At 40.0% G+C, this 13,885-nt stretch overlaps 1 protein-coding gene across 1 annotated transcript in view; it reads left to right on the forward strand.

The window, feature by feature from the left end:
• BICC1 (BicC family RNA binding protein 1) overlaps nt 1-13,885 on the forward strand; it is a 97,362-nt gene that overhangs the window by 322 nt on the left and 83,155 nt on the right. The gene's annotated exons all lie outside the window — the stretch shown is intronic.

Genomic DNA, 13,885 nt, shown 5'->3' on the forward strand with positions numbered 1-13,885 from the left:
GGCCCCGGGAGGGACCGGGGGGGGCCAGGTGGCTGCACCGCTGGGATCTCCCTAAATGAGGTGCTGTGTCCCGGGGGGGCGTTCATCTGGAATGGGCTACCGTGAGGGGCTGGTGGAGAGACCTCGGTATGTAACGCGAGTGAGGAGGCTGAGAAAAGCCGGCCACAAGCGAAACCCGCCCGTGGAGATGCGCTCAGGAGCCGCTCGGACCTACGAGGCACCGGGGATATTGAGAAGGGAAAGCGCTTGTGTGTGTGGAGAGGCAGGGAAAAGGGTCCGGAGTTACCAAGTGCTGCGAGGAGACTGACGGGTGCCTTAGCGTTTTCCTCTGGTAGTGAAACAAATTTCCATTTTCTCATCCCGCACACAGCCTGTCTTCCTGCGGGAGGGTAAGCAGGGCTCCTGAGGAGAACCCACGGCCTCTGTCTGTAGGTGGGGGCCCGTGGCAAACGGGGCACTCCTTGCTTGCTCCTGGTTCTGTTTGTTTTTCACCTCCTCGTAAGAGGTGAGTAAGAAGCCTGACAGCGCGCTGAGTAAGAGCGGGCAGCAGGCTGCGTGTCTGGGGGATGTGCTCTGCGGCCATGGCAGACACACACGCTTCAGGAGGTGGTTTGAGGAGGCTTTGCATCTGTCTGCTTGTTTGGGTGTGAAGGGAAGCACGTGTTGAATGCAGCATCATCTGATTTAATAATTTAGTGCGCAAACCTAACCTTTCTGGCGTATTGGTAGTGCAAAGGAAACAGATGTGTTAGGAAATATAAAGGAGGCAAAGAATACTTTGTTCTGTCAGAAGAAGCCAAACTGTCTGTTAAACATTTGCTTTCAGTCTTCCTCTTGCTACTGTACGCATTTTTTTAACCTTACGTCCTGATTTCCTTACGAGGTAGGTTTTACTTCATTTTTTGTGGAGGAGTACGTGAAGTACTGAGCAAGGCTGCCAGTGTCCCACAGGACGTTGTGAAGCCGGGTCTGTAAATGGCACCCAGAACTTGCAAGTCAGTCATGTTACTGATTACAAGCCAAAGTTGATTTTTTTTGTGCTTTTTTTTTTTTTTTTGTGGCCATCTTTTGGAAGCATAGACTTTGACTCACCCCTAGGAGGAAAGGAATGGTGGAAGCGGATCTGTATGCAATCTTCAGGAGTTCAGGAACTTTCCTTGGAGAACTGATAGGGTGACGTTTCCTAATGTTTCTCATTCTGTGTTTTTCACTGGAAGGTCTCGATGTGAAGAAATGACACCACAGAAGGGAGTCATCTTTGTGGTCTTAAGTGGTGATGGCCAGATTTCTGATATCCAACAGTTAACCAATTATTTGCTTTTTTAAATCTGAGCTGGTGTAATTACAGCTTCTTGCTCATATTGGATCATTGAGGTCTACTCTTTTGTTTTGACCAGCTCTTAGAGAACAGGTTTATGCTCATGAAAGTTACTTATTAAATTATTTTAAAATATATGACTTGTTCAGGTGTTCACAGTAGCTTTTATGTTATACAAATGTGCAAATACAACATCTTGAGTTAAGTTGTCCCTAAAGCCAAGTTTTAAACAGCATCTATTGAAGAAACCTGTCAAGAAATGTCCTACTTGCTTGGGGAACCCTTGGTCATTTTCTTGTTTATTTTTTTTTTTTTGCTGGTTACTATCTGCCCTTCACTATACTAATGACGAAATATATGTAGGGGTCAACAGTAGAAAGAAATTGAAGAAGCTTACTGCTAGGCTTTTTGTTTCTGCTGTATATTGAATTCTATTATTGCCTTACTAAATTTTACACATGTTCCTGCCGTGATTCTTACTCATCTTCTCTGCACTTGATATTTCATGCATAGTTTATTAAGGGACATGCTGGCTTCTGCAAAGCTCACCTGGTGTAGCAGACATTTAATCTAGCTCATGGGTGGGACTGGGGACTTGGGTGCTGTAATGCCATACACACAGTCCACAGATGGAGCAAGTGCAGTGGCATGGCGAAGGCAGCTCTCTTTAGAAAAATCACTGATGTGGCCCTTTTGCTACCAATCGCTTTTGAAGCAGAAACCAAGTCTGAACTGAGGTGGCAGAAAGCATTGATCGAAGTGAGGGCGCTGCTTGTACTTTTTTCTCACTTTCAAATAGTTGGTTTAGTGGTTTTGGTGTTTTGAAGTTGGATTCTGAATAGCCTTAAGATACATATATTAAATGAAAGGCAGAGGGAGCCTCTGAAATTTTATTTTTGTCTGGTAGATCAGAAAAGGCAAAAGCTGTGGTGAGAACTTTCAATGTGAGTTTTTTTTATATCAAAAAAAAAAAGTCAAACTATCTTGTATTACTGTTATAGTACTTGATCACAGGTGAGGAGAATAATGGCCCTGAAGTCTGAGTCTTTACAGTGGGATGTGTAATATCTTATAGCACACATCCTCATCAGAGTTTGTTGGTGAACAGATCTCTCTTAGAATAGAGAGACTCCTTTTTTTTTTTTTTTTTTTTCCAGGAAACAAATAGGAGAAAAACCATCAGCTATTCTTCTCAGTAGTCACAGCTTATTAGAAGAAAATATTTCATAGTACCCTTATTAATCATAGCTGCTGTGCACTACCTTCTGGTGAACACTCAGGTGACTTAATACTGTGGAATAATTTACTTTATTTGAGTGACTGTAGCAGCTGAGTATTGTTACAAAAATGAAAACTGTGAAACTTGGAAAAGCTGTGGAAAGAGGTACAATCTAACAACTAATGCATCAGCCATCAAAAGACTCACAAGTTTGCCATGCACTATTGAAAAGGAGAAGTAAAAAAGGCAACACCTTTCTTCTGCATGGCCTCTCTTCTTGGCTACAAAGTGTTGTGCCAGCCTTTTATTTAAAAAAAAAAATCCTTTTTGCTATGACATTCTTTAACAGACATAGGGGGGTTTGACGGGATGCATGTACAGTGCATGTTTAAATACTTTCATTTTATAATGCTCTTTCATACAATATTACTTTAAAAATGCGATATTTTTTTTTTTTGCCAAAGGGATGCCTAACTGCAGCAGTGATGACAATGCCATATTACACGTGTCTTGTCTTAAAACAAGACCAAGTGTGTGCGCCTGTCAGAATTCTGCTTTTTTAAACACATCTTTCATGTTGGGGACTCTCTGGCTAACTTGAATTTGGGGACCTAGAGACTCTTTTAATGAGGGAATTCTGTTCTTCTCAGTTATTGATAAATGAGCACCTGAAGAAAAGCACAGAACTGGATGCTTAGGAGGCTTTGATGGGTACCCAGCACCACAAATGCTCCATCAGCTGTTGGATGTGCTCCAGAGAAGGTTGTGTTGATGCCCAGTGGGAATCCTGTCCTGCGCTGATTTACCAACGCTGCTTGGGTCTGTCATGTGCTAACTGGAGTAGGTCAACATTTACAGGCATCTACCTTATGTAAATGAACATAGACACGACTCTTCTTGCTCCCTTAGTTTTTGTGCTCTCTGCCTGTGGCTTGGTGTTGGAGAAATGCTCAAGTGGTCATTTTTCACCAAAACAAGTCCTGCTCCTCTTTGATGGGAGGGACAGAAATACTCGGGCAATTTCGTATGGTCCATTTAATCGAAGTGAGCTGTACCTCGTTACTGTAAACCTACTGGAAATCACTCCTTAATTCCTTTGCCCAAAGCTCACCGTTGAGGTCGTTGCCTGATGCTAAGACTGCTCAGGCCATGCCTACCTCTGATGCTTGGGTGAAAACCAACTTATTTCCTGTTTGCTGTTCTGTCGGGTGAAACTTTCTGCCCATTTTAATGCATAACTAGGGCAAGTGTCCTTTTAATACCTTTCTTAGACTAGTTTGTGTCAGCTGCAGAGAATGATAGATCAATGGCTGACAAATAAAGCTGGGGGGGCTGGAGGAAAAAAAAAAACCTTGATACCTCCATCTTCTTCAGTGTTCGGTGAAAACTGGGCCTCTGCTGAGACTTTGCTACAAACAATAGTTATATTAGAGGCTGAAGATGCAAGTTAATAGGTTTTGAGCAGTTTAAGTGCTTTGGTGGCAATCTCAGCTTAAGTAGGGTGGTCCTGACTGGTGGTTTCCGTGTGGGGATGGTGACCTTGACCGGTGTGTTAAATATGTAGGTATTTGTTTGCATGGCTTAGCAGGAGTTACGGCTTCCCTGCTGGATTGCTGTGTGATGATGGCAGAAGTCTGGATGGTAAAACTAAGTGTACAGTGCTCATTTGAATAGCATACCTTACTTATGAATGAAGTTGCAAATACTTGGTGCTGTTGATTTTCACTTCTGTTTAAAGTTCCCTGTGTGCCTGTTGGAGCTATAAGAGGTATGTTATGTTTTCCTTCACCAGTTTCTTGCTGAAATGACTTTTCAAAGTCTAATTTTAGTAGGCTCTAAACACAGTTTCTCTTCCTAGAGAAAGAAATGTGTTTTTTGTTTTTTGTTTTTTTTTTTTTTTCTACTGAGCTGTGAGATTTCTGTTCATGTTTTTCTATTTGTTGTTGTAATTTATCAGCATGGCCTGGGCAAGAACGTTGTTGTTGTGGGGTAACAGGAACCTTTCTAACAGCATCTGCATTTGGTGTTTAACTTACATGTAGCAGGAAAAAAAAAGTTTCATTTCTTTGTCAGGCTTTCAAATCCCCAAAGTGCTGAATAGTCTATTTCTACAAAAATAAATATATGAAATGAATTTGTGTGACTTGTAGTTTAAAAATGTTCTTGCATTCCATTGTTAACAATTGTAATAATACCACTTTCTCAAGTTTCAGTGTTTTTTAAGTAGTACAACGGACTATCATGGTTTGGCATGAACTCCTAAGTTAAGTATTGCTGGCTTGCACATTCCTGTTGGTTATATTGTAATCTTTACCTCCATTGGAAAATATGTCCTATTTTGAGTACTTATTCCAGGCTTTTGGCTTTATGCCTGTCAAACAATGAAACATGCTAGTTTTTCTTTAATTTCAGCCCTCCGTGTTGAAGAACTAATAGTTTTTTCTACATTTCTTTTACAGTAATACTTCTTACTGGAAGGCCCAGTGCTGCTTTTCTTGTACTTTGAGCATAAACACTGCCTACACATGAATTGGACTTGAGATAGCTTATTAGTTCTCTGTATGTTTTGTAGCTGAAGGAGTGAGTACGTGATTTAAGGATTTCTTCCTTAAGCCTTTACCTGTTAATCAGCGGTAGTTTTCAGAAAGATTTTGTGTTCAGCAGCAAAAAACCACTTCTTGAGCATACTGGGAAGCTTTGCTCAGTGTCTGGTTTTGTTTATGACTAGGCTTTCATGTATCCAGTTCAGATCAGGATGACTGCTTTGCATGGGGTAATGTAACTCTTCATGTTTCACTGACTTTTATAGCTGATTTATGTAAAGACTTCTGCAGTGATAGCCTCTTTACTGGGGTAGGAATATAAAATTTCCTAAGAAATGTTTCCCGTTAAAGGTTTATTGATGCTGCGAAGGAATGTTTTATCAAAAGACTGGTGAGAAATACATTTCTGAACTTTAAGGGTAAGCGAGCGTATTTGTAGTGTCAGCCACAGATAGCATCTGTCTTTACCCAGATCTGAACAAAACACAGCAAAACCTACCAGGAGCAGTGGCTTTTGGTCACGCGTGATAGCAGCCCTCAGCCAGTTGTCCCTGCGTGGAGCTGTTGGGATGACTGCAGTCCTGACAGAAACGAGCTGCATCGCTTCTGCTGTTCATGTGGTTAATAGCAGTCTGAGGAATTGGGATATTCACCGAGTTCTCCCATGTTTATATCTACTAGTGTAGTTTTTTGGATACTGGTAGGAAAAGCTCTTGATGTATTGTGTGAGAAAAGATGGGAGTGATGGCTAGGGGGGCTTAAAATGAATGCAGATAGTAGGGTGTGTCTGAATGGATAAATCAGTTGCCCACTAGCATAACTATGTTTAATTTCTCTGTTGAAAACACGATTTTGTGAATTGGGGTTGATGTATGCGTCCCCTTGGGTCTGTGCTGACCATTCTCCAGGATCTGTTGCTGTAGCGCAGTGGCAGCCAGGTCGTGGGAGTCAGAAAGGCATGCAAATGTGTGCTATCCCTATACTCTAGTTTGGGATTGGCAAATTTGGTTGTATTGTTTCACACTATAAAAGTAAAGGGGATGGGTGTGTATAAATATCTGTGGCACTTGGATTTTGTATGTAGGAATGCGTGGGACACTTCAAATGCTGTTGTGTGGTGGGGGCGTTTCCCTGAGCCGTTCTGGGCTGGGGATGCTGAGTAGGAATCCTGACAGTTTGGATGTTGTGCAATAGGCACAACATAAGAAAAATACCGAACTTAGTTTTTTAAAAAAGAGCAAGCATGCCTTTGATACAGCAGAAATCAAGATTTCAAGCTTTATGATCTAAAACAGAAGAAAAACCTACCTGATTTAAAAAAAAAAAAAAAAAAACAATTATTTTTATTGCATGTCAATGTATAGTTCAACCTGATAAAATTGGATCTATCCTAGATAGAAGTTTGTAAAGATCTTGACTTTTCAGCTCTGTAGTGATGAGGTGAGATTGTCTTTTCTTGCAGAGCAAGTGGCTTTGCTTCCTAACTACAAAGCTTAGCATTAATTTCAAATTTGTAGTTGAGTTAAACTATATCTAATATTAGAGTGTAATATTAGGCACAGTATTTACTAATGTTATGTATTGACTGGGAGTATTAATACGCGTTTTTAGGTAAGTGCTTGATCAGTTGCCAGTGGAAGAAAGGGCACTTTGGAGCATGAGCTATATTCCAGGACTGATTAAATTGTGGTTAAATATTGGGATCAATTTGCCTTCCCCAGGACAGTGAGAAGCTAGGAAAAAAACTGGTCTGTATCTTTAAAAGCCCTGGTAGAATTTAGATTTTTAATCTTAAGATTTCTTATGCCTGTTATTGATGCTTTTTAGTGTTATTTCAGTGAAACTTGAAATAGTTATGGAACATGCAAAAGTTATTCAGGCTGCCTTTGCATTTTCAAGCCGTGATTCTGTTGAGTAAGTAGAAAATCACTAATACTTTATTTGCATTCTTGTTCTATTCTTTCAGTGTGGTTACTGCTGTTTCTCAGACACCATTTTATAATTCAAAAACTGACTACCTCCCAAATGGCCAGATGCCAGCAGTTGCTTCTTTTGAGTTTGTCATGCATCTTGGGATCAGCAGCCCTATAAAGACTGTGAAATAAAGTTAACTCTTCTTAGTTTTTTTCAGTCACCCAGGTTGGTATCCCCTAGAACTTAAATGGGTCAAAAAGGGACCTCTCTATTAAAGGCTAAGGAGCATTGGAGGACATTGTGGTCATTAGAGGAGGTCACTTGCAAGGATGTATTCAGCCTGTGGTCAGCTGGAGGTCTCCCAAAGACTTCCTCAGCTTGTGGTGGGTGATGTGTGTGCCTATAGCTGTTGTAGCTGTTGCTCTCTCTTTACAGTTAGGAGTGCAGCCTTCTGGATCTGTCACTGAACTGAAAGTAATATCCTTCACTTATCTGCCTTCAGATCTTGATTAAATTGCCTTCCGTGCCCCAGTGTGTTTTGAGCAGGAGCTGTTCACGGAGGTAGGAAGCTGGTCAAAACGGTGCTGGCTGCAGTGTGGCCTCAGGTCCCCCGCTGCAGTGCGGTTCCTTTACTGCTTGCCTGTTGTGCAGGGGCTGGTGTAAACCTTGTGAAAAATACTTCTTCCGAAGAAAACTTGATAAACTCGTATGGAAAGCTTTCTCTCAAAAATTAATTTAAGGAAATGGTGACTCCTATTCTTCCTCTTCTGGCTTCTTGCCTGTTGGGATGTGTGTAGATGCAAGTGAAGCCCGAACCTTCCATTTTTCCATTTGCTAAATTTCTCTATTGGCCAGGCCCGGGAGGCTTTGCAGAGCCTCCTTTCAATTTTCCACTAAAGCAATGCGATGTGGGGAAGGTTTGGAAGAACTGTTTTCGAGGAAAAATTTAAAAAAAAAATAAAAAAAAATAAGCAGTTACCTTTCTGCTCATACTCTTCTTGTGAGGCTTGCAGTAGATAGATGGTCAAGAATTTCTTTGTTAAGCTGTGGCTTCTACAAGGAAGACTTCCCCCTCTGCCACAAAAAGGCTTTCCTGTTTTGTTTGGTTTTGTCTGCTCCGTCTCACTTAACATTTTCCTTAAGAAGCTCTGGGATAGTCATTGTTGTAGGTCTTCTAGTCCTCCCCTGAAGCGTTCTGGCTTGCAGAGGTAACTTAAGTGCCACAGGATATTTTTGCTGTAGATGCTGGAATATTACAGAGCGCTGGAAGGCAGAACCTATAAATAAAAATGAATGCCAAGGGATGAAAAAACAAATGCTCTCATTCCAGGTCATCATTCAAGTGAAATAAGTATGTAATTTGAATATAGATTTTTTTTAATTCAACGTTAGCATTTCTCACTTGGTGCAAAGTATCTGTGCTAGATGCTATAGATACTGTTGGTGCTAGATCAATTCCCCTTATTAGTAATGAGACAACTAGCAGAACAAAACCAATAAACCCGTGTGCCATTTTGTGCCGTGTGGAGGAGGCCAGGTCATGTGTTTCCTCTGGTAAGCTTCATTCTTGGAAAGAAATTACGCTCTATTGCCCTGTGAGGAAAACTTGCAACGTTTTTATGAAGAAGTTCAGCTAAACAGTACAACACGTCTGGAAGTCAGCAGTAAGCCAAGTACATCTGGCCTGAAGAAACAATGTTAATAGATAATTGGAGCTAGAAATTGGTGATACTATGTTTTATTATAATTAAAAAAACACCATCCCATTTCAGCCCTTTCAAAAAGAGTTGTGTGTATATGTATGATTTTTTTAAGCGTAACACACCCCCACATCCTCTGTTCTGTCATCACCCTGTGCTGTTAGTATGTTGCTGCATAAGGCTTTACAATTTTTATTTCTACTAATGTTACGAAGTCTCATGGTGGGGTTATCAGATTTTCCAAAGTTTAAATACATTTTCACCACCTTCCCTTTCTTGCTTGTAAAACAAATACATTTGTGTGTATGTGTATATATGTTCTCCTTATGGGTGACGATACTGCTTTCCCTTCTAAGCCAGGTCTGCTTCTTCTAGGAATCTTTCATTGCTGTCCCGAATTAGTGTTTTAAACTGACCTTTGAATCTGCCTTTTTCCCCATTGCCAATAGTTTTGTGTGAATGGAGGGCTTTGATTATATCTATTTTTATTGGCTCTGCTCTGTTCAGAATGTGCCTGTGATAAATTCATAGCAGTTGAATGTATGAGACTGGTAACTTAAGACGAAGCATCTTGAGAAATGTGAAAAATGAAATCCTTAATTCCAAAATAAATATTAGGTCAATTAAGTGGTGCACTGAAGCGTTTTTATGTTCTGGAAAGCTTTAGCAGATTGATGTCTTTTGAAGATATTGCCCATGACCTTTATGGTAAGATAATTGAATTGCTTGTGGGAATATAAATTGTGATTCTGCAAACAGTGCAGAATAATTAAACCAAAAGATGTGTTGTAAGGTAGTTCCTGTACCGAACACTGCGCTGCACTACAAAAGCCTTGATGAGTGAAAGGTTAATCAGTTAATGAAAAAATTGGAGTGTTTCGGTACGAGTTGCTGCATCCTCCATTCCGCTGCTCTGGGCGACCATCAGCTGTGGATTTGTCAGACAAGTACAGGATGCACGTGCGTGTCATCTTCACTGTGATACCAAAGGACTTCATTGTCATCTACTTCAAAGAATGTAAAACTTGGTTCCACTCTTTCTGAATGCGTGGTGCACCCATGGGTGAGAAGTGCTGCAGAATGGTGAATATTTGATGACATTAAACAGCCTTTGCTTATGTGCAGGTAGGGCAGTTAAAATAGCATTAGTTTTAAGAGCATGGATATGGAGCACATTTTGAAAATAGTATATGGTGGAAAGGTATCTCGGTACTTTTTTTAGTAGAACAAATCTAAGTGCTGCTTTTCCTTAGTAAACTTACTTCTGGAGCGTGTGTAAAATAGTGGATAAGAAAGAATCTGGTCTTTAATCTATGCCATGTGCAGAAACAGTGAATAAATTTGATCAATCTTCAGTGCTTTAAAAGCAATTCCTTTCTGCAATGTGAATGTATCCTGCAGAATTCTCTCTCTTCCCTCAGTGTGGAAGACATTACCGTCGCTAGAGTCCAGAATACATGGATTTGCCATATGTGTGAAATTTTTTTAATGCACTAAACAATTGAACACATAAGGATGTTTTCTGGGTTGCCTAGCAGCAGTCAGGTTCTTTATTTTAAATGGCCTTCAGTGACATCTTTTCGATTTTTTTCAGAGATTTGGCAGAAATAAAAAGTCATTCCAGAGTTTGAAACATGAGGCATCGTTTAAGCCATGAAAAAGTAGGGTCAGTTTGTTGTAAAGTTTTGTTTATGTTTAAATATTTACGGAACTTAAATTCTGTGTTACTGCAAGTATCTGGGAGTGCTGCAAGAGAATCCTGTTGGATGTTAGTATCATTTTGAATGATTTACCACCTGAAAGATGCAACTTTGATTACAGATCGTTATATCTGAATTAAGCATTTTTAATCAGTATGTATCTTGTTGGAAATATGTTTTTTTCACTTACATAGGATGCTGAGTGTTGTTAGTAGTGCTCTGAGTTGAGAGTATGATTCAAACTGAAACTTAAAATATTTAATACACTTTTTTTTTTTCCTTCTAGAATATCAAATGTTTATTTACAAGGGTTTTGTAATGGGGTTGGTCTCTGTTACTGCTGCAGAGGTGGCGTTGGTGCTGCCTCACCAACCTCTGGCCTGAGGAGCCAGCAGCTTCAGTGGGTGTTACAGGGTTAGTGCTGTCAGCCTCAGGGCTGCCTTTGGTGTCTCTTCCCTGCTACCTTCTGCACCATTTACAGACACCATTTACAAGCTAAAGCCAGGATGCTGGCCAGGCTGGGGGGGAGGTTTGTGTGGCTGCCCTTTGCTTTCTGTGTGATAAATGGAGTAGGGAGAGCTGGTGCATTTGTCTAGTGCATGCTGGCGAGCGCTACTCCAGTTGATCAGGTCGCTTTGCTGCAGTGAAAACATGAGTAAGGCAGGTGTCCTTTTTCTCTTAATGTCAACAGCCAGTTCAGATACCTCAGTGCCTGTTGACTTCCATAATAAAAAATGGAGGAAGACAGTGATGTAGAGCTGTTGGCTGTGGGGTGGCCTTTTTTGGTTCGCATCATTCTACTCTAAAGAAAAAGCAATGACCGTAAAGTAGAAGCTGTCATGTTCTAGGAAACCCCTGAGATTTAAAGATCATAGTCAATCAGTTTGAACTACAGCTCAGTATTCACCTTCTAAGTATTGCACTTTTTTACAAATTGTTTTCACATTGCAAATTAATTAAAATAATTAGGAGAATGTGTTGATTTTTAAGGAAGATCAATTCTGTCTGGTAGTAATTTTGAGCTTTTAGACAGCTTCATACTCTGCATCACCTTAGTATGTAATATTATCTAGTACCTTATTACTTTGATTATTGAAAGGGTAGTAATGAATTCTTGATGGTGTTTAAGTAATTGTACATCAAGCAACAAGAGTTCAGCATCAGCAAAAGATAACTAGGGATGACTTAGGTTTTAAAAAATAGAAAAATCCTTCATTGTGATCTCTAGCAATTCCCAGATGTTGTTGTTGTCTCGTGTTCTGCTCTTATGCTTTCTCTTCTGCTTCAGAAACGTAATTTACATTTTTAGGTAGGTCTTGAATTGAACTTCATTGCATTTAGAGAGATGGTATTCCCACTTTTTGTCAGGACAGAAAAGAATAAGGTGCTTGTTCAGGAGGAGGATGCCTTTTAGGCAAACTGTTCTGTACCTTTGTTTCTTTTTTTAAGTTTTTCAGTTGAAGACTCTAGGACTTCCTGGTATAAATGGCAACTTACAACCCCAGGTGGACCACGGGTCCAAACTACTGTGTTACCGAATAATTTTGCTTAAACTTGGAGTGCTTCACAACTTTCTGAGAGTAACTAGTTAATTGCTGCAACGTAGAGCTTAGCAGCTGACTGATTGTCTGCACTGAGTGCGCAGGGATTGTGCTAGAGCTAGCTCCTCAGGACTGTTTCTTCAGCAACATACAGATAGCTTCTTTCTGGATAAACTTCTCTAACCTGTGATTGAGCAGACTGATGCAGGCACAGCTAGAGGTGGTACACATTTCACTGTGGCAGCTTAGGCAACAGAAGCAATTTTTTTTTTCTGAAACATCTTAATTTTGGTGGTTATTTTTCAGCAAGTTACAGAGAGAACTTGTCTCAGTTCCTGCAAATCGGTTTTGCCAAAACTGTGGCTTCATAGTAGCCAGGCTGTCTCATGATTTTAGGGTAGGAACTTACTGAGCTGACAAGTATTTTATGGTTAAAGCCAGCTGAACTGAAACAGGAAACCTGAATCCAACCAATATCAAAATAAAAGAAGAAAATGCAAACAGGAAATGTTGCTTTTTTTGGCAGTCTTAATAATAATGGCAGTCTTAATAATGGCTTGTGAACTCTAGAAATGCAGTTGACCATCCAAACTTACCTCTGTTCTTTCTAGATTTTTTTCTTTATTCACAGCTGATATTTGCAGTGATTTTTTTCACATCTGATCTTTTTGACTTTCACTCTGATCACTGCAATATTGCTTACTGTGCCAACACCACTTTGGGAGCTTTGCAATGTCTATGGAAAAGAGTAATTTATAAACTTCCATGCTTGTCCTTGCAGAGCAATCCACAAGTCTTCATACAACTTAATTATATGTGCCACTTCATTGCTTTTAGTAACATGCAAAAAAAAAAAAAAAAGCCAGTTTCTGGCTTTAAGGAACAGCTGAAAGAATTGAAGTAGCACTGATTTTAAACAACAGAAACAAAAGAGGTCATCAATGAAAAAGCTTAACTACTGATACGTTTTGTAAATGATGAAATTACTGTTTGTACAGTGGAAAACACCTCGCCATCAGGTCTATCTCAAGAACCAGCAGTGAATGTGGCTTGTCTCGTCTGATGGGACTCTGAAGCATGAAGAATGGAAGTTCCTCTGGTGTCTTTGTGCAGGTGATATTGCATGCAGTTGATGGTAAGGCTTCTGGAACGTCTTGTGTGTTTAAGAGTAAGTAGTGACCATGATAAATACTGGCTTTAGAGTGTGGCCAAATGAAGTGTGTATATTTTTGTATGTATTCTAACTATATACTTAGTTAGAATACCTGGATTTCAATATTAGGAGATGGTAGTCTGAATCTTAGTTTTGCATTATTGTATGTGGACGTGAGTTGTGTTTTTTTTTAAACTGTAAAAAAAGACTTGAACATAAAATCCTTTGAAGTCTCTGCTAACTGAGAAACTAGGAAAATTCCTATGGGTTAATTACAACTGTAAAAAGATGCAGTTAAATTAATAGTAGGATGCATTGCTTGATACTTGCTATTTGTGAGCAGAGCTGTGTTTGCCATTTTTCTGGAGCAGGCATTAGGTAGTTGTGTGTTTTTGTTTGTTTGTTTGTTTTTTAGATGCTAGGTGGGCCCTTGATTTTTAAGGAGGATTTTTCTGAACTTGGAACACTATCTCATGTCCACTGTATCAGCACTGTGATGGCAGAGCTGAGCACTATCCTTTCTCCATGTCTGGATGGTATTAGAGAATAAAGGCTCCTTTAAGGCTTCAGGAAGTAGTTATTATGCAACTACCTTGTGTGGAAGCTTTTGGCGTGATGCATTTGCAGGAAAATTATAGTAATACAACTTACTGTACTATTATTCTTTTTCCTCCTCAAGTGCAGTCTTTTGCAGCCTTAGGTTACTGTTTACTGGGCTTAAAAACTCCTGAAACATGAACTCTCTAAAACATTCAACAGAGGAAGTAGAGCAGCAAGTCCTAGCTTTCTTTGCTCAA

This window comes from Netta rufina (genome assembly GCF_964035555.1).
Source record: "Netta rufina genome assembly, chromosome: 7".
Taxonomy (NCBI): Eukaryota; Metazoa; Chordata; class Aves; order Anseriformes; family Anatidae; genus Netta; species Netta rufina.